At 40.9% G+C, this 18,394-nt stretch overlaps 1 protein-coding gene across 9 annotated transcripts in view; it reads left to right on the top strand.

Moving 5' to 3' along the window:
* Nucleotides 1–18,394, top strand: part of Atxn7 (ataxin 7) — a 157,446-nt gene that overhangs the window by 566 nt on the left and 138,486 nt on the right. The window lies entirely within an intron of this gene.

The following is an 18,394-nucleotide window of genomic DNA, read 5'->3' as shown; positions in this document are numbered from 1 at the left end:
CTTCAGAAAAATCACCGATTCAACTTTGATGAGTGTCTCCTAAATGGAACCACATAAGTGGTGGGAAACAAGCCCTGGTACTGTTGGAGGTTGATTTGACCTCCAACAGGATAGGTAGAATTACACTCCTATGCATGTTCGACTCTGGAACCCAGGTTTTTGTTGTTTTCCAGTTTTCGTGATCCCAAGGCCCTTGCATCTTCTGATCCTGCATAACGCAATTGTGTGGGTGTCAATTTGGTTGTTCAGAGTTCTTTTCTGAAGTGGGGTCCGTGCATCTGCCCTGTGTTCCCTCAGTTCTTTAGCAGAGACTTGGGATCACTATATATGATAGTGAAGGGGTTTTAACCTCCAGGCAGAACTATGTATGTCAAATACCTTACTGACTTTTGTCACAAAGGCAGATATTACTTTGAATGAAGATTTTTGAGGCATAACTGACCTCTTCTAAATGCTGAAGCTGCCATCCCTGACTTTTTGAAATAGTATTGGCCTAAAAACTGTTCATAACTTGGACTTTGGACCTGTTCATTTTCTTTCTCTCCCTTTCTCTTTCTTTCTTTCTTTCTTTCTTTCCTTCCTTCCTTCCTTCCTTCCTTCCTTCCTTCCTTTCTCCTCCCCCCCCCGGAGACAGGGTTTCTCTGTGCAATTTTGGAGCCTGCCCTGGATCTCGCTCTGTAGACCAGGCTGGGCTTGAACTCACAGAGATCCGCCTGGCTCTGCCTCCTGAGTGCTGGAATTAAAGGTGTGCCACCACCGCCCGGCCCTGTTCATTTTCTTGATGTAAAAGGAAGGATAATAGTTATCCTTTTATTTTGGTTTTTCGAGACAGGGTTTCCCTGTGTAGCTTTGTTCCTTTCCTGGAACTCACTTGGTAGTCCAGGCTGGCCTCGAACTCATAGAGATCCACCTGGCTCTGCCTCCCGAGTGCTGGAATTAAAGGCGCACAACACCACCGTCCAGTAATCTTAAATTCATCAGGGCAGTGGTAGCCATGCCTTTAATCCCCTCTGGGCTGGCGAGACTGTGAGTTGAGGCCAGTCTGGGTCTAAATATGGAGTTTTGGGTCAGCCATGGCTGCATAGGTGCCCCAGCATTTTGGTGGGGGAGATTTCTTGTTTCAAAAGAAACTGTCAGGTAGTGAAAGGATGCTTTTAAAAAAACATTTCTTGACCTTACCAGCATTTTGCTAAGAAACAGTATCCAGCTGGGCGGTGGTGGCCCACGCCTTTAATCCCAGCACTCTGGGAGGCAGAGCCAGGAGGTTCTCTGTGAGTTTGAGGCCAGCCTAGTCTACAGAGCAAGGTCCAGGACAGGCACCAAAACTACACAGAGAAACCCTGTCTCTAAAAACAAACAAGAGAAAAAGAAAGAAAGAAAAGAAAAGAAACAGTATCTAATGATGTCAAGTCGTTGTTAATGTTTTCATAAGAAAATTGCACTGCCCTCTATGATTTAAGCTTCCATGAGACACTGTCATGTTTTCACAGATGAGCCATGGCCAAACACTTTCCTAAGTTTATTTGATTGTTCACAATTTTGTTAACCAGGGCTAGAAACTTTTTAAAGTAATAAAACCATAAGTAACACTTGAAAATAAACATTCCTGAACATTCTTGGCTCAGGTGATGGGAGACAAGTAGTAGGAAACAACTGAGCCGTTTGAAGTCACTGGTGTTTTCTTCAAACCATATAATTTAATTCATTATTGCATTGACAAGAATCTATGAGTTGAGCATCTGAGAATTCCTCTTATTATATATATGATATACATTGAGAGAACAGTTTGCAATGAATTTTAGAAATGATCTTTTCATATGCTAATATTAAAGTAGTCTGGACTCAAGCTCATGTTTCTTCTCTTTTTTTTCTTTTTTTAAAGGGAAATTTTGACAGGCAGAAACAGAGAACTGGGAAGTAATGTGTTTTAAGCTACCAAGAAGCTGACTTGAACTTGTCAACCACAGTTTTAGTGGTTTCCTTAGTTCCTCCTTCTTTGAGATTATGAGGTCTCAGTTAAGGAGTTAATTTGTTTAACATTTGCCTTTTGAAAATATAGAGACTGAATGGAGACCCGATGGTTTGGTCGATACCCTTGGTGTGTTGGTCAGGGTTTCCACTGCTATAGCCACACCTGGGCTTGGTGCCTGTGGAGGTCAGTAGAGGCCATTGGATACCTTGGAACTGGAGTGACAGATGGTGTGAGCCACCATGTGAATACTGGGAATTGAACCCGGGTCCCTTGCAAGAGCGACAGGTGCTCTTAACTGCTGAGCCCTATATGTGTATAAATGTGTTTTGATCAAATCAAATCCACACCCCTGCTTTCCAACATCCCCCCTTTTCCTCCAACTTCATGTACTCTGTCTTAATATTTACTTATTTTTACTGCATGTGTGTAAATATTTGGCCTTCATGTATGTCTGTAAACCATGAATATGCCTGATGCCCATAGAGGCCAGAAGAGGGTATCAGATCCCCTGGGACTGGAGTTACGGGTGATGATGGGGTACCATGTGGGTGCTGGGAGTCAAATGTGTGTCCCCTGGAAAAGCAGCCATTGTTCTTATCAACTGAGCCATCTCTCCAGCCCTCCACCCACCTCTTTTAAAATAACTTGGTCCAATTTGTTCTACCTGTGTGTACATGGGTGTGGGACTACTTACTGAGCATGAGTAGCCTCTCTGGACTTCCATCTCTGAAGAAAACTGGCTCCCTCTCACAGCAGCTATCAGTTGCCAATAGTTCATAAGCCTCTCCGCATCCATCTTGGGATTTTAGTGGGCTTGCTCTTGTACATATACTCCCTGTGGCTCCTACAGTCTTTTCACCCACATCCTTTCTTTTCCCTAAGCTTTGGGGTGTGGGCGTGGTATAGATGTCCCGTTTAGACATGGCAGCATTTGCGCATCGACTGGTTTTAGGTCTCTGTATTAATCACCATCTACTGCAAAAAGAAGCTTCTCTGATGAGTGCTGAGAGATACACAGATCTGTGCCTGTAAAGCTAAGAACTGAAGGGGCGGTTTCTTACTATGTTCATTTAGCAGAGTAATAGTATTAGGTTCTCTTCTAGAGCCTTTCACCTAGAAGTCACGTGTTTTTGTCCCAGTTATCAGTATCTGATGTAGGGTCCATATTGTGGAGCAGGCTTTCAATCCAATCAAAAACTGGTTGGCTACTCCCATAATGTTCTTGCCACCTTTGTAAAAGTAGGCATATTTTGTCAGGCCAGTTGTAGACCTTCCAGCTGGGCTAGGCTGTTGAAGACTTTTCTCCCCCTGTAGCATACATAAAACCTTTTAACACCATGAAAACTGACAAGTAGGGATGTGGCTTCCAGGTCATTACCAGCTAGATTTTTCTATGATCTATGTGTCAGGCGTGTGGTGTTTTCAGCAATAGGGTCTCACCATCAACTTCTGAAGGATGACCTGGAACAGTGATAATAGCCTGTAATTTGGGGGGTTGAGTCTATAGGAACTCATGGACCAGTAGCTCAGGAAAAGGTGACTCATTCCTGGCTCTGGGTTTTTATTTGATACCCTGGGATATCTGGGGATGTTGTCCCTTCCCACTCCCCTTGCCTGTTACCGGGTGACTCTGTTTAAACCTCCTTAATGTGTATATGTGCATTTTAGGAAGCCTCTGCAAAGGTCTTCAGTGTTATCCTTCCCTCTCTACCTTGGCTTCCCATGTCCCAACCCAGTTAGTCTTTCTTTTTCCATTATTCCCCTTTCTTCCTTCATTCCACCATTGTTCTAGCCCCTTTCCTTGAAACCTTGCCCCTTTCATGTCCCCTTACTGTTTCCTGCCTTCTGTGGGTACTGCAGTTTAAATACATATATCTAAAGAGTCTACTTCTAGCTTCATCCATTTACCTACAAATTTCAAAAATTCATTTATCTTTACGGCTGAATAGAATTCTATTGTGTAACTATACTACCTACATTTTCACTGTCCATTCATCCACTGATGGGCACCTAGGCTGCTTCTACTTTTCTGCTGTTGTGAGCAGAGCAGCAGCGAACATGAATGAGTACTCTGGAGTAGGATATGAAGTCCAGGAGTGGTATAGCTGGATCATGAGGTAAATTTGTTTCTAGCCTTTTGAGGTGCTAACACACTGATTTCCATAGTGGCTGCACGTTTGTATTCCCTCTAGCAGTGTTACCCTTTTTCTGACATCCATGAGGAATTGTTTCTAAGACCAAAACCAAAAACCTAGATCCTTATGCTCGGTCCTTTCAAAAGCGGTTGTCGGTCTGATTGTGTGGTGTCTAAGGTGCAAAGGCACTTCTATTTTGTTCCATGGCAAAGCTTTGGTAGTTAGTTGGTAAATCATGTATACACACACACACATGGCAAGCCAGCCTGACGTGCTGGTTCTGGCTTCACTGTGTTCACTGTGACTGGCTTTATCATATCTAAAGGTTTGTCCTAGGTAAACTGCAGTTGAATAAGCAGAGTTACTCTCGACGCTAGCCTTTCAACTAAATGGTTCATTTAACTCAACTCTGTTACTTCTCTGTAGCAATTTTGCAATTTGCCTGGGAGATAATGATGCTAAGGAAGTGTATTTGTGCTTTGTTCAGCACAGAACCTGGTGGAAAAAACACAGCTTCTGATTGAAAACAGAATGAAGTTGAAGCTTGGTTTCTGCATCTGTGTCTCCTTTCTTGCTGGCCTTCTTACTTCATTTTGGATGTTGCCTACCTAGTAGAGGTGTTCCAAGGGCTAGGAGTTCTCTGCGTGAAGTTCTGAGCCCACTCATTAGCCCACAAGATTAGTTTACAAAACCATTAAAACATTTCTGAGTAAATCTGTACAATTGTGAGATATGTTAATAATATGCATTTAATTTCCATACAGCTTAGATATTATTGTGTAAAATGCTTTTTAAAAATCAAGTTTTCAAAAATGGAAGAGGATTAAGTGATCCTCATATTGTAGACACTTATGGGGGAGGTTGGAAATGCTGCATTTGGCAAAACAAGCGGTAGCTGTTGCACAGGAAAAGAACAAGGGGATGCTTTTTTGTAAGTGAGATTTTTTTTTTAACATTTGTTTTTCATTTGTAGTTTAAATGGGAAAAAAAAACTAAGTTAAGAAATGAAAACATGTTTTCTAGTTCATCATCCCTAAAAAGTGTGTTATCACCTCCTCCGTTTTGGTTAGAAGGTACACCTGTAACTTTAGTTGCCCAGTGTGCCCCTCTCCCCACACTGTGGTGTAAATTGAATTCAGAATCTCACACATGGCAAGCAGTTGGTGTATCACTGGTTGCACTTCCAACTCTCTATGTTCTTTAAAAGACCTTGTGACTTGGGTATCTGTCTTAGGGTTTCTATTGCTGTGAACAGACACCATGACCACAGCAACACTTATAAAGAAAACATTTAATTGAGATGGCTCACTTACAGTGTCAGAGGTTCAGTCCATTGTCACCATGACAGGGAGCATGGCCGCGTGCAGGCAGATGTGGTGCTGGAGGTGAGGGTGCTACATCTTGCAGGAAACAGGAAGTAAGCTGACTCACTGGTAGTATCCTAAGCATAGGAAACCTCAAAGCCCACCCCCACAGTGACACATTTCCTCCAAGAAGGACATATCTACTCCAACAAAGCCATACCTCCTAATACTGCCACTCCTTATGAGCTTATGGGGGCCAAATACATTCAAACTACCATAGTATCTATGCTGATTTTTCTTTATAGGGAAAAAAAGTTAAATGTTGAAGGAAGCAGGGGCATTATGAATCAAAAAAAATTGAGATGGTATGGATGACATTTCTAGAATGCCTTAGTGGACCTGTCATGGTGGTACATGCCTTTAATCCTAGCTCTAGAGGAAGAAACAGAGGCAGGAGGATCTCTAGACCAGCCTGGTCTACACAGTAAGTTACAGGACAGCCAGGGCTATGTAGAGAGACTCTGTTTCAGAACAAAACAAACAAAGGTTGCTTTAGCTTTTAAAGCTTTGACTGTTTTTTATTTTTGTTTTATTTTTTATCTTTGTTTTAAAGCTTTGACTGTTTCTGTGGCCTTTGGCTTTTCTTCTCAGTCATGGAGATCATTCATGTCACTGATTTTGGGTTGGGTAATAATTATCAGTGTTAGCTTTAGCCTTGAATTGGGGTTTGACTCTCAGAATCTCTGGTTTGTTTATCTTAGGCCAGTATGGACCAGAATTTTTAAATGGTTAAGATGGTTATTAAATAGGCTAACAGATGCAAAAAACCTTGCTCTTTCCTACATGTCCTGAGGATGGTAGACATTTTGAAAATAACTAAATTCTCATCTTTAGAAAAGATAATCAGATTCCCTTTCAAAAGACATCTTTGATCATCCCCATTTTCTCATTGACATACCAAACTATCTTTTCTTTTAATGAATTTTTTTATTTTTTTAATTATTATTATTATTTGTGTGTGTGTGTGTGTGTGTGTGTGTGTGTGTGTGTGTGTGTGTGTGTGTGCATGCTATGGTGTGCATGTGGAGATCAGAGGACAACTAGCAGAAATTGGTTCTCCGAGGCATCAGACTCGAGAATGTTAGGCTGATGGCAAACACCTTCACCCACATCTTTGTAGCCCCGTCAACCTACTTTCAATTCAGAAAGTCCTTTCACATGTTATTACCATGCTTGGCACTCCAGCATCTATAGGGCCTATCAACACTTGTTTATTGTTTGTGGCATGGAGTTACTCTCTGTGAGAATGGAAGGTTATGTCAAAATTCTGACTATGTTTTTGGCCAAACCAAGAAAACCTCACAAATTTTGAGTTGTAATTTGTTTACAAGTTAGTTGGTTTTATGGTTGAGAACAGCGTCTGTGAAGGATCAGAGGGTGAATATATTGAACTATGCCATCTGTCTAGTTTTCTCTACTTACTCAACCCCACCATTATAGTGAGAAATGAATGGCTGTGGCTTTGTTACAGTAAAACTTTATTCATAGACATAAGCATCTGAATTTTACAAGTCTTTATATGCCACAAGGTAGTTATTTTCAGGTATTTAAAAATATAAAAGCCATTCATAATTTGAATTGCCATGGGAATTGCTTTGTGGACTGTCACTTGCTCATTCCTAGACTCAGTCAGGTGTGGTAGTGGTACATACCTGTAATCCTTGCACGTGGAGATGGGGGCAGGAGAATCGAGGGCATCTTCAACTAGGAAGTAAGCTGGAAGCTGGCCTGAGCCACCTGAGACCCCATCCCAGCCCTTTCCCCAGGAAATAAAAGAAGAATATTATAGAATAGTGACATCACCAAGCCACATTCTACCACACAGGTGCACTCACTGCTGTGCTACCCATGGATTTTGTGCTTTTGGTGTGGCAGCTTGATGTAATGCAGTTTTCCCAGTAGGATAGACCTCTAGTCATTTGTGGCACTTCTGTCTTAGTGTGTTACTACAATGTGTCACTAGTTAATTATATTTGCTAAAGGTTGTCACCCTGCCCATTTTCTGTAAAGCTTGGTGATTGAAATCTGTCATGTGTGATGGCCTTGAAGAGAATCCCTGCTTTGGCTGCTGTCTTAGAGTGTTCCTGTTGCTCTCCTTTACCCTGAAGGGAAAGTAGTAAACATGGCCCCTCAGCCTGCTAACTAGACCCTGCCTTACCTTAAGGAAATCTGTATCCTGGTGCCCTTCATCTTTTCCACATGGTATATATGATTAAATACAGTACGCAAACACTCTTCTTGTCTTCTGCTCCCTGGAGATGCGCTCCAGGTTGGCCTGTACACAACATGTAGATACATGTGTCTGTGTGTAATTTATCTGACAGCCCATGATGCTCTGAGGACAGCGTAATTAAATTTTATTTATGTATTTATTCATTCATTTATTTATTTAATATGTGCATAGGTCAGAGTCAATGTGAGAGTCAGTTTCTCCTTCCGTCATGTGGGTATTGGGAATCGAACTCAGGTCACCAGACTTGGTGACAAGCCCACTAAGTCATCTCACTGGACATGAGAACAGCTTCTTTCAGTGTCTCCTTTTCACTCCCTTTGACCCGTTCTGTCTTGTACCAGATGTGGATTTGGTGACATGGTAAACTGCTCTGGCTGTTGTGTTTTTTTTGCTTTTTCTATCTTTCAACATTATTTACTGATTTACTTGTTTTGAAGCTAGTATGTTTTAGAGCTTAACTTTTTTTTTTTTTGGTTTTTTGAGACAGGGTTTCTCTGTGTAGCTTTGCGCCTTTTCCTGGATCTCGCTCTGTAGACCAGGCTGGTCTCGAACTCACAAAGATCCACCTGCCTCTGCCTCCCAAATGTTGGGATTAAAGGCGTGCGCCACCACCACCCGGCGAGCTTAACTTTCTAAAGCTACAAGATACTAAATCACTCAACGGTATAAGGAATTTTAGAATTTCCTCTTGTGCACGCATAACCCTAATACAGTGTCAGAGAGGTGAGTTGATATTTTACATATTTAGTGATAGAATGCAATCTAAAATTTTGTTTCCTTTTTATATAGGTACTGTCTAGATAAAATATAGTATCTAAATGAAAGATATTTTACTCTTGGCATTTAGGAGTTTTCTTGTTTTTAAAAATTAAATTTGAAGCCAAGCATAGTGGCTAATGCCTTTAGTCCCAGCACTGGGAAGACAGAGGTGGGGGTGGAGGCAGACAGATCTCTGTGAGTTTGAGGCCAGATCATTTACATAGAGGTCCAGGGATACATAGTGAAACTCCACCTCTCCCTCCCCCCCCAAAAAGAAAAAAACTAAACTTAGTGTATATTTTGGATGATGGTTTGGAAAATACAAATCCCAAGCCATTAAGAAAATATTAAGTATACATCTGGGAAATGATGGAAACAATTGCTCAATCATGCACAGACATATGCCTCAGACTACCCTCTTCCTTGTATTTTGAGCATCAGAACATAAAATGTATTCTAAATATACCTCTAGTAAAGAACATTAGGGCCCATTTGTAGAGTGAAGTACTGTGTAGTCTTTAGGAACGGTGTGGGTCAACATTTATTGGTATGGAATCATATTTAGATGAAAATAGCATTGCATGAGAGTATGTATAATGGAGTTTTCAGAGGTGGACAAAACCCTGTAAACACATAGCTAAGGAAACGGATTCTGGAACCAACAGGAACTTGTCAACTTGATGTAGTAAGATCTTGGATGACCTTTTTCATGTTTTTTTTTTTTTTTTTTTTTTTTTTTTTTCAGCTAGCTTATGCTTCCTCTATAATCAAGGGGAAAATGACAAAGGTATTAGAGAACAGGCACAATAATTGAAAACATTTCCTATTTGTCACTAAATGAGCTCTCATTCCCTGTAATAACTAATTCTATTGACGGTCTATGTTGTAATGAACCAATTAAATAAATACACTTCCTCATGCATGTAGCTTTAAGGTGGTTTTCTGTATAACTAATATTTTCTAGACTCCTTCAATAGGGAAAGAGAATGTATACAGGACTAAAAGGAACTTGCTCTAAACATACATATAGACTTTTCCATTGCTAAAGCTAATATGCTGTGCCTTATTTTAGCTTGAATTCCTATGTAGTCTCAAGGAGTTTTTCTCGTCGTGGTAGCCTGAGTGGAGCAGTGAAAAGCATGCATTCTCCTGCTTACTCTGCCACTTCATCCAGGGAGGCCTCCCCTTCCTCATCTGTTAAACAAGGGACTAGCACTTCAAAATTGTTGAGAAGGTTGAAGTATGAGATAAAGGCTTAGCAGAGTGCCACATACTTAGCAGCAGCTGAGCAGGAAGAAGCCGTTGAAGGATAAGGGTGGAGTAATTAACAGCAGTATTGGTTAGTAATAATGGAGCTAGCTGCCAGTGTCTCTCTTGCAGATACAGAGTTGCATTTGGGGAGAAGCCTTTCTGGGCACATTGGCCATACTAACCAGACCAGATATTTGACCAAGACCTGTGTGTTCTCTAATCTCATACTCTTTGTGGACACTGCAAAATCTAACAAACAAGTGTTTAGGGTTAATAACTCACTAGCATGGAATTGCTACTTCATAAAATTTGTTGAATGCATGGTGACTTTATGTAACTGTTTGCGTTTTGCCATGTTTACTGAACTTTTGAGAATTTCACCATCTTTGAAATCTTTAAAAAGAAAATGCTGGTGCTGGCAAAGAAGAGAATATGGGCTGATTTTAGGTGTTAAGTGAAGTTTTCTTCGTTTGATTAGCCACTTATTTTCAGTTTAACTCAACTGTGTTTGTACCTGTCTTAACCATGGTCAAATTTTTACTTTTGTATCACTTGTTACTTTTGCTTGAGAGTGGGACCCAATTTTTTTTCCCTGAGATACAGTGTAGTGTGGTGGTATTGTGTTCCCCAAAATATTGTTTACCTTAATAAACTTATCTGGGGTCAGAGAACAGACAGCCACTAGATACAGAGGCTAGAAAATGGTGGCACTCACGCCTTTAATCCTAGCATTCCAGAGACAGAAATCCCTCTGGATCTCTGTGAGTTCAAGGCCACATTGGAAACAGCCAGGCATGGTGACTCACGCCTTTAATCCCAGAAAGCAGCCTTTAATCCCAGGGAGTGGTGGTAGAAAGCAGAAAGGTTTATAATGCGTGAGGACCAGAAACTAGAAGCATTTGCCTGGTTAAGCTTTTAGCTGGTTAAGCTTCAGGCTTTCAAGCAGCAGTTCAGCTGAGAGCCATTGGGATGAGGACACAGAAGCTTCCAGTCTGAGGAAACAAGACCAGCTGAGGAACTGGCGAGATGAGATAGCTGTGGTTTGTTTTGGTACTCTGACCTTCCAGCATTTACCCCAATAACTGGCCTCGGGTTTTGATCTTATTAATAAGAACTGTTAAGATTCATGCTACAGCGTAGTGTCATGAAGTGTGGCTACATTTGGCTGTGGAGTAGTTACTCTTTGATTGTAACAAATTTAACAAGTTATTATAGGAAATTTTAGTTAATGTTTGGAATATAAGATATTGCAACATGATAATAAATGAAGCATATCTATCAATTATGTATTGCCCACTAACAAACTACTCCAAAACACTGTGGCTTAAAGCCACCATCATTTTATTTTTTTTAAAGACATTTAAGATATTTTATTTGTGTACTTGTATTTCTATGAGTACAAGCGAAGGGAGAGTATAGGTCATTGGATACATTCCCTGGAGCTAGAGGTGGCTGTGATCTGCTCCCCGACCCCGTTTTAGCTTCTTCTACTTAGGGCAGTGCAGTTCTTGCACTGATTACCTTCTCTGACATGATTTGCGCAGCCCTCGTCCTCTGCTAGCTTGGAACTCTTCATCTGACTTTTCTCCTCTTAGGGTCATGGGTTCTCATCTTCCAGCAGGGGGATCAGGTTTCCAAGCAGAGAGGCACCATGTTCCAAGAAGGCAAGAGTTAAAGGCTTTTTGAAGACTAGATTTGAGAGTCACACAGTGTCACTCTGCCAGATCTGGTCAGAGCAAGTCACAAGGGTTAGAGTAGATGGTGCAGTTTTATTGAACAGGACCACAAACAGGCAGAGCAGACTTAGTCATCTGTGGGGGGAGAGTCGACTGCCTGTTTGCCTTTATGCTGTGACTGCTGAAACATTGCTTCTGAGTACAGTGCTGCATACTTCTTTCTCAGGGTTAACTCTTGGGACAGGGATAATACCCATATGAGGTAGAATTATCACATTATACAGATGTGGAAAGGGTCCTTTGGAGGTTTGAATAGTATTTGCTCACATTTATCTAGTTAGTTGCAAGTCCTATCTATATATTATGGTTGGTTGAGCCCTATACCAGCACTTCCTAACTTTATCAATAAATACTCTAATGGGAGAGGGAAAAGAGAAGATCTTTTCAAAGATCTCAAAAAAACCTAACACCTTAAAATTTGCATGGATTTTGGACCCAGTGATGTAGTCCTATCTTACCATAAAAGTATTAGGTTTTTGCCAGTTAAATTAAAACTGATCCCTCAAGTCTCTTAAGAAAATGAAATCTCCTAGATTCAAAATTATAGCTAATCAGGAAAAGGTTTTTGGTTGTAAGCAGTAGAAATGAAATCTGACTGCCAGAATGGAAAGGAGAAGGAGATGGTACAGCTTCCATGTTGATGCTGGTGCTGGAGAAGTAGGCCTCAGAGTCGACAAGACCTTGAGTAGCTTTGGGAACCCAGGTAGCAGGAGTATAGGGACATCTTCTCAGGACCCTGAACTAGTAACCTTTCCAATACTTTTTAATGTCATTGCCCTCTGAGAGTGTGCATTAGACCCAGTCTGGGTTCTGCAGGTATCTTGATTATTGACTCACTGAGATGGTATGCGGTGGGAGAGTTGCCATTCCCCAGCAGTAGGAGAAGGTGTGGGGCAGGTAAACCAGCAGACATGTAGTTATCTTAAGTTAGACCACCAGGAGTGAATTGCGTTAGCATTGTCTGTCACATCTAGTATTTGTAATACTTGAATGCTCCTTAATTGACCCTTTTCCCAAGTCCATATATCTCCAAAGTTTTTTTTTTTTCAGGAGGAGTTGTCATATTTTTTAATATACTATTATTTTTGAGAATTTCATACATGCATACAATGTATTTTGATCATATTTATTTTCTCACTCTACCTCCTAATTTCTCCCAGACCACCCTCCTTCCAGCTACCCCTCTTAACTCCTGTCTTTTTAAAAAAATAATCCACCACGCCCATATAGTCTTAGGTGTGGGGCCATCCGCTGAAGTGTAGTCAAACTACCAGGGACACACTCTGAAAGAAAATTGGTTTTCCCTCCCCCAGAAGCCGTGAGCTGTCAACACCTCCTTCTCTAGAGGTGGGAGTGGTGAGCTCCTGCCGCATCCATGTTTCTCCAGAAATTCTTACTCCCCTGTTTGGGAAGTGTTGCTGCGACATGTCAGTTTATCTGTGCTTACCATCTAAGTGGTAAAACTGTCTTTCCCAGGTCTTGCATTTCCCCAATTTCCTTTACTTTTAACTGTTGCTAAGGTTTTACTGTGGTGAGGGTTGAACTCAAGGCCTCTACTTGCAAGGTGAATGGTATTACACATGAGCATTAATCTTAGCCTTTCCCTTGTTACTCTTCCTCCTGCTCCTGCTCCTCCTCCTCTTTTGAGACAACAAAACTGATGTTTTCTAACTTAACATTGGTAGCAGCCTCATTGTTACATTCTTACCGGATGCATAGAGATTTTGTCAAGACCCAATTAAATAAATCCAGTCTCTAAACTGTCCTGCAGTTGTTTTCTGTTCTATGGTCTACCCACTTTCATTGCAGCGTTACTAATGTTTTCAACATTTTTCTCTACAGGTCATAAGCTGAAGGAGCAACCTGCAGTTATAAATAGTTTTTACAGATGCAAGTGAAAGCACACTTCAAATACTATGCACATTCAGTGTGATTTTATTTGTAGTATTTTCATGAGTATTTTTCTGTGTTTCCTAGTCATAAGAAGGCAGGAAAAAGCCACTGTTCTCTGTTTGTCAGCTGATGATATGATAGAAAGAACAATTTCCCCTTCAACACGGGACTGTTGGGGGTGCTAGTCAGCTTGATGACCAGGCTTGGTAAATAAAGGTGGTTGTAGAGCTAACTGATGAACTATTGGTGCTGGTTTTCTCAAAGTGGGCAGACTAATGTTTGGCCTTCTTTACTCGAGGTACCCTGTCTGTTTGTGGGGACACTGCTGTTGGTGTTAGTCCATTTGGGCTGCTAGAACGAAGTATGTTGAACTGAGTAGTTTGTAAACAAACTTTTTTTTAAGTCATACATAGTTCTGCAGCCTGGGGAATCCAAGATCAAGAGGTCCACATAGTAAGGGCTAGGTGAGGAAGGCTTCCTGTTTCAAGATACACCCCTGGTTTCATGCTCACACTGTGTTACATTGACTCTAACAACTCTTGCACCATCCCGAAGGACTCAACCCTCCTGCACTCTCCAAGTATTACACCTCCTAATAGCAGCTTCCAACAGCAGTCCTGAGAGTTCAGGATTTCAGCAAATGAATTTGGGAGCGACAAGTATTCAAACAGGGCAGTATGGAATGATAGTATCTAGAAGTCACTGTGGTAATTGGTGGCAGCTTTTTCTTGCCCAGTGTCTTTATTCCACCCCTGCCCCTCCTGTAGCCATTTGAGAACTTACTTTCCTGTCCCTGGCCATGATTATTAGCTGGTTTTGAAGTACCTCATGGAGCCCTTGAGTCTGGACTTTTTTTTACGTGTTCACTGTGTAATTACCACCTTGTGGTGTAGTCGCATGCCCTCTCAGGCCCTGGACTCTTCTTTTAAATGGCCCTCACTGTTCTCGAGCATTCAGCTTTGCTACCACAAGAGGTTTGGAGAGGAGGTGTGGTGCGCTTGACACTCGTTTGCCTAAGGTTTTCAGAGCGTTTCTGTTAACAGTAGGGTTGTCTGTTTGGCTCTTCCATTCCCATTGCTTTTAAAATTTCATTGTAATCTGAACTAGAAACTGGTCTGTAAAAGTAGTATGTAGAGGTCTTGTTTGGTTAGATCTTTGCAAACAGAGACATCTCAGGTTGTAAAATCTTATTTTAGCACTTAATGCTAGTCTTTGAAGCCATCTTTTCCTAGTTTGTTTCAGGCACAGGTTTTTACAGCCTGAAGCCATGTTCTGTTAAGGACCAGTGAAGAAAGCTTTTTTTGAAATTTTTTTTTTTGCATTTTCAGTTTGTCTCATGGTTTTTAAAGATGTTTTGAAATCATAGAATCCTTGAATTTAATTCTGAAAAGAATGTTAGCAAATTTTCTACAATGGAAAATACATGCTTTTTCTTCTCCTGTGTTCACTAGTATTTTTCTATTTTGGCAGATTGAATACAAAGACATTTTAGTGCTTGCCTTCATAGCTCTTTGCGGTTCCTCTAATAAGAGATACTCAAGGCTTTATTATCTGTACCTTCACCTCCCCAGTCTGTTGATTATTATAGTTCTAGTAGTTATAACTATAAATCACTTGCAGATCGAAGTTAGAAAAGACCATTTGCCATTCCATTAGCACAGTTTAGAGGGACCACTTGTTTGAATTTACTAGCTTCCTGAAGCCAGTAAAGGTGTTTATGGCACCAAGATTCCTATTAACGTATTTCAACACTGTAAGATAGTGAATGACACATGTTCAGCTATTACAGATGATGAGAAAAGTTAGCTCCCAGAAGAGATAGTCCAGTACTATAAATGGCACCAAATTGGAAAGTCAGTTGTCATAGTAAACAGCAGTCATGATCTGGTAGTTGGCAGGATTCTTAGTATGTCTGTTTAGCTACCAGCCAACAACAGTTAGCTTTGTTTTCCATAGGGAAGGCAGCAAGTGCCAGTCCACTGTAGGCTGGGAAGGCTTTACTGGCTAACATTCGTTGTGGAGAGACCTCTGGTCTGTTTATCGCCAATCTCTTGTCTACTTCACTGCATGTGCTATGCCATCATGGTACCCTGCAGAGAAAAGCAGTTATGTTCCTGTTCTTTGTCTTAGCAGTACTTCACAATCTTAAAAATAGTGAACTTTGCCTTAAAGATTCTAAATTATCTCAGTTAAGGTTGTAATATAAACCAGAAAAATATTTACATGTTACATGCAGTGTAGCATTATTATTTTGAGTGTTTTCTTAATTAAACATCAAAGTCCATAAAATGATTATACCAACAAAAAGTAGTGAAAAGGGGGGCTTAAGAGATGGCTCAGGCTCAACTTGCAGCACCCGGAGGAAGGACCCATGCACTCACCTGACAGTTCACAACTCTGTAGCTGTCCCAGAGGATGGGATGCCCTTTTCTAGCCACCTCAGGCACCAGGCATGCACATGGTGCACCGGCATACAGACAGACAAAACACTCATACACATGACACAAACAAATCATTAATTAGTTAACTTAAAAACGATAAAATATGCAACAGCTAAACGAGTAACTTGCAGTTTTGATTTCCAAAAGAATTAAGTAAGTTTAGTTCTTGTGGAAAACCTCAGTTCTCACAGAAGTTTTTATTTAAGTTTTTTTCTGATTACAAAAATCATGTGTTTATAGAAATTCAGTAAATTTCATAGATACACAGAAAAAAAAGAGAAGTAACTCATACTTTTCTTACTCAGATGATATTTTATTAAGATTTGATGTGTATCTACTCACCTTCTTGATTCCCAATAAAATAACCGTTAAAACGGTTGCTTAGAGTTAAGGGCACGGATTATAAAAATGGATACTATAGGGTGAGCATATTCTGTTACTCCTGCTGCCTCTCAGACTGCCTGCCAGGCCTGACCTCCAAGTCCATGAGAGCAGCTTCTCCTCCAGGATGGAAAGGAAGTTGAATGACTCATTGGCCAGCTTTGGCTCACATGTAGTGTAGTGGCATGCAGACTATCTGCCTGCATCTCTATTGAAGCAACTCGGCTAGCCCTGAACCACCTACTGGTTGCAGAGGGAGACATTTGAAGTCATTCTCGGAGGGGCTTTTTGACAAAAGCCTCATCAATTCTTATCAGTTCCATGGAAGAATTCTTTAAATCATCTCTCCTTCAAAAGAGTGCCTTAATATTCTGACATACAGTAATCTCCAGGTTATGTGTGCCAAGTTACAGCAAGCAGGAGTGTGCAGAGACTCCCAGGTAACTTCAGTTACTATGTAGACCTATACCCAGCTGACGTGGTAAGAGGAAAAGTTCTGAGAAGAGCTCAGAGTAGATTTCTTGTACTTACCCTCTCCTTTGCAAAAGGAATGTCCAGATCTGCTCAGAACTGTTGAAGAGACAGGCTGAGCTCAGCACAGCAGGCTTTTCTCAGCCTACTCATCTGCTTTGGTGCTGGAGAAGATTTGTGGAAGATAAAGCCCAGCAAAAAGGAATGGCGGTGAGCAGCTGCCTGGCAATACAAGGTAGCTTGCCCTCCTACCTTCCTTGGCTGGTAGTAAGAGGCTCCTCAGACGTGAGGAACTAGCAAAGGGAAGAGGCACATAGATTAAGCTCCCCAGACAGTGAGACAACTTCTTGGAGCTGTAGCCGTAGAGTAGGGTTCTTATATAGGAGCTACAATACTGGTGGAGTTAGCCTGTGCTGGGAAAAGCTGTGCCTGAGCAGAAAAGAGCGGAAGGGCAAACACTCCTGCTGGCTCTTCTTTCCCCCTTCCTTCTCCTTCTCCTTCCTATTGGCCAAGTACTGTAGCTCGGTAGCAAGTAACCTAGGGTTAAACTGTAGAAGTCAGTCTCTTGCAGTGCAGAGAACGTCCAGAATGGTAAAAACTGGTCTGGGAGTACAAAGAGGATCAGACATAATCGCTAGGCACATAATCCCTTCTCAGTAATCATTTTCATCATTTTACCTCGTTAGCTTCCCTAAGGAAAAAGGCAAATAAACTTAGAGTATGTGACCTATTGATTATGACTCAATTCCATTTTTGAATATAAATAGTCCAAACTGCTTTTTTTAAAGTATTACATTTTAATTCTATTTATTTATTTATTTATTTATTTACTTGTTTATTTATTTAGAGTGTGTGTGTGTGTGTGTGTGTGTAGTGTCACAGTATACATAGAGAGGTCAGAGAACTTCTGGGGATTGAATTCATGTGGTCGGGCTCAGCAGCAAGTGCCTTCACCTTACCAGCATAATTAGTCAACAAACAAATCTGAATAATTCTCAGGAGAATTGGAAAACCACTGAGAGACATTTGGGGGATGCATTTTGTTCTTGCTAGAGTTAAACTAAAATTTTTCAAATATTTATATTTGCTAAAAGTGGTGCATACCTGGAGACAAAGGCAGAGGGATCTCTGTGAGCTCAAGGCCAACCTGGTGTAGGTAGTGAGTTTCAGGCCAGTCAGAGCTGCACCATAGTGAAATGCTGCCTCCAATAAATAACTAAATAAAAGAGACTCATATTCACTGTACAAGTGATTTATGTTAAAATATGAAGTACAGAATTTTCATGACACATTGGTGAAGTTGTTTTGCTGTTAAGGTTAAGATGTCAAAGTGGGACTTAAAAATCATTTCATATTATTCCTTCATATGGATTTGAAGTAGAATACATTTGCAAGAAAATTTTACTCTGTCTGGAAATATAAGAAAAGATTTTTAGCTTATCAAAAAGAGTGTTTTTTTTTTTTTTTTTTTTTTTTTTTTTTTTTGGTTTTTTTTCGAGACAAGGTTTCTCTGTGTAGCTTTGCGCCTTTCCTGGAACTCGCTTTGGAGACCAGGCTGGCCTCGAACTCACAGAGATCCGCCTGGCTCTGCCTCCCGAGTGCTGGGATTAAAGGCGTGCGCCACCACCGCCCGGCAAAAAGAGTGTTTTAATCTAAAATTTTGATGAACATTGGACTCTGAGAGATGGGAAGATAGGTACTTGAATGAAGCATCAGCTGGGGGTTAGAAAGAAGGAAAACTGTTTTAGTCTTGTCTTC

The sequence above is a fragment of the Peromyscus californicus genome, unplaced genomic scaffold (genome assembly GCF_007827085.1).
Source record: "Peromyscus californicus insignis strain IS unplaced genomic scaffold, ASM782708v3 Scaffold_12__1_contigs__length_115047231, whole genome shotgun sequence".
NCBI classification, from domain to species: Eukaryota; Metazoa; Chordata; class Mammalia; order Rodentia; family Cricetidae; genus Peromyscus; species Peromyscus californicus.
This window is presented reverse-complemented; position numbering and strand designations above follow the sequence as displayed.